This window comes from Prenolepis imparis, unplaced genomic scaffold (assembly GCF_030444845.1).
Source record: "Prenolepis imparis isolate NDT839.2.m4 unplaced genomic scaffold, iyPreImpa1.0 SCAF_58, whole genome shotgun sequence".
Classification (NCBI taxonomy): domain Eukaryota; kingdom Metazoa; phylum Arthropoda; class Insecta; order Hymenoptera; family Formicidae; genus Prenolepis; species Prenolepis imparis.
In genome coordinates this window covers 15,657-18,355 of record NW_028141216.1, presented here as the reverse complement: position 1 = coordinate 18,355, position 2,699 = coordinate 15,657, and positions in this window count along the sequence as shown.

Below are 2,699 nucleotides of genomic sequence, written 5' to 3'. Positions count from 1 at the left end.
ACTGCCAATCTGATTACTGTATGAGACCTCATAAACAGATCGTATCCGTTCAGTCTCCACATTGCTTCTGGAGCACTAATATATCTTGCATCAAGGAATGATTTAATTTCATCTATTTTAATTAGCCTTGTGCCATCTCGTGCTTGCACTTCAATCGCAGCACAGTCAAATCCTTTGTGAATATATTTATATAAGTATTTTACGCTTTTTACCGATGAACATATTTCCAAATTGATATGTCGATCATATTTCATGATTAAATATGGTGAATATGGCACTACCCATCGATTATCAACTTCTTTGCCTCTAACGATGTATTTTTTACCAAAATTCCTTCGTTGATACATAAGATATCCATTCACATTAGCATTAGTTTCTTCACGAAACTCTTTTGGAAAACCTTTTGAACATTTTCCATCGTCTCCAGTGCAAGGATATCTGTGGGAGGAATCTCCACAAGGACCATGAATCATGTGCTTCAAAATTTTTACATTAAGTTCTGAATATCTTTCTTCATCAGGGATTTCAGCCCATACCATCATGTCAATAACTTCTTGAAGTCTAGGCTTATCTTCATCACTCAACATTGCAAGTAAATGCAAATGTGGAAGTCCTCTTTTTTGAAATTCAATCACACCTGCATAAGCAATTATATTTCCAAAAATTTTATTATGAATTAGATTATTTAAAATCTCTTTGACATCCAAATTGAATGTTTTAGCGACCAAATCTGGTCGAAATTCTATTAAACATCCATCAAGATTATCCTTAATTTCTGGACATTGAGGATTGCAAGTCATTGTAAGAAAAATATCTGGTTTACCAAACTTTCTTACCAAAGACATAGCATCTTGGTACCTTTCTTGCATGTTTCTTGGACTGCCCATAAATGAAGATGGTAATATCACAGGTATACCAGCTGTAATTCCTTCATTTTGTGCTCGATTATCTAGGTGATCCATTAATCCCGAATAAAGTTCTGCTCTTAATTGAGGTTGATTTAATTTAATATAATTAAGCCTATTTGCTTCAGTTTTCATATAGGCATCAAGTATAAATTGACATCTCAATTTGCCTGCCTTTTTAAATTGACTAAATTCTAATCTTGATGCTAACAGGTGAGCATAATAATCCATTTGAGTTACTTTGAATCCTGGATATTTTGGATTATATGATTTAAGTTCTGAATGCCATCCATTGTTACCATATGGATATAACAAAGGATAACACATTGGGTCACACCTTTTGTCTAGAATTGATATTTGTTGAACATCGTTCGAATTTTTATTATAAATCCGAACGTCTCTTTCAAATGGAGGCTCACCATCTACATTCTTAAAGACCACAGCTATTTCATTTGCTTGTGGAGCATTGTATCTTCTTTGATCTTGTTTAGGATTTTTTCTAAAGGACAACATTAAATTTATGGTTTTATTTCCTATCGGATTAAGATCTTTTTCAACTTGACGCATCATCTTGAATGTTTTTGCAAATTCATTGCATTGAACCATAAAACTTGACAACTCTTTCATTATTTCTGAATCACACTCCTTATTAGCTTTGTTATTCATTCTATGATTTACAGCTTCTTCTGTATCTAAAAAGTAAAGCTGTGCAAATCGCGGAGCTTGCCCATCCGCTGGGCGCATTGCTGTTGAAGTTAAATGATGATATTGCCCATGAATCTTTAAGCAATAAGGAGCATTGTTCACAACATCCAATGGATTTCTATTTCCCGGCGCACCCATTGAAGCCATAGCTAAAGCGCTGTTATATGAACGAATATTATTCATAAAATTTTTTGATTTATAATCATTTCCATTATATAATTTTTTAAGAAAATCAGGACAATTTATTGGCTTTAATTAAAGCTTGCCTTTTTGACAACAATATGTAAATTTTCCATCTTTAGATTTTTCACATGCAAAGTTTAACGATTTGCAAAATTGGCATTCTACATTCATTTGGCCAAGTGTATAAACTGGCACATTTATTTCATGGTCCTTGGCAATTAGCGCAATGTAATGATTTAATTGTTTAGCTTTTTGTCTTCCTTGAGCATGTCTCTGGGCATCAGCTTCAAGTCGTTGTGACCTTACATCATCATTTTCGTCGGCCCTCTGCTGAGCATGTCTCTGGGCATCAGCTTCGAGTCGTTGAGACTTTGCGTCATCATTTTCGTGGGTCCTTTGCTGAGCATGTCTCTGAGCATCAGCTTTGAGTCGTTTAGACCTTGCGTTATCATTTTCATTGATCCTCTCCTGAGAATTTCTTTGAACATTAGCTTCAAGTCTTTGAGACCTTTCCTCAAAACTCTCAATTATTCGTATTTTTCGTAAGCGCTTACTTTCGCGACTCACTTTATACAAATTTCCGCCTTTTCTCTTTTGAGGCATACTTCCGATTTTCAATAAATTCGTAAAAAAATTCAGCAAATTTTTCGGTGATGGCTACTATATGTGATTTTTTTAACCCACCCTCGCAACCACCTACGCACTCATACATTTGTTAACCGATTTTCAATAAATTGGTCCCAAAATTTCGCTAATTATTCGGGGATGGCTACTATATGTGATTTTTTTTGTTTTACACCTTCACCCACGCACCCACCCAAGCAATCACATATTTGTTAACCGATATTTTCGAAATTGGTAATAAAATTTTCGATATTTTTAAGGGATGACCATTATGGTTATTTT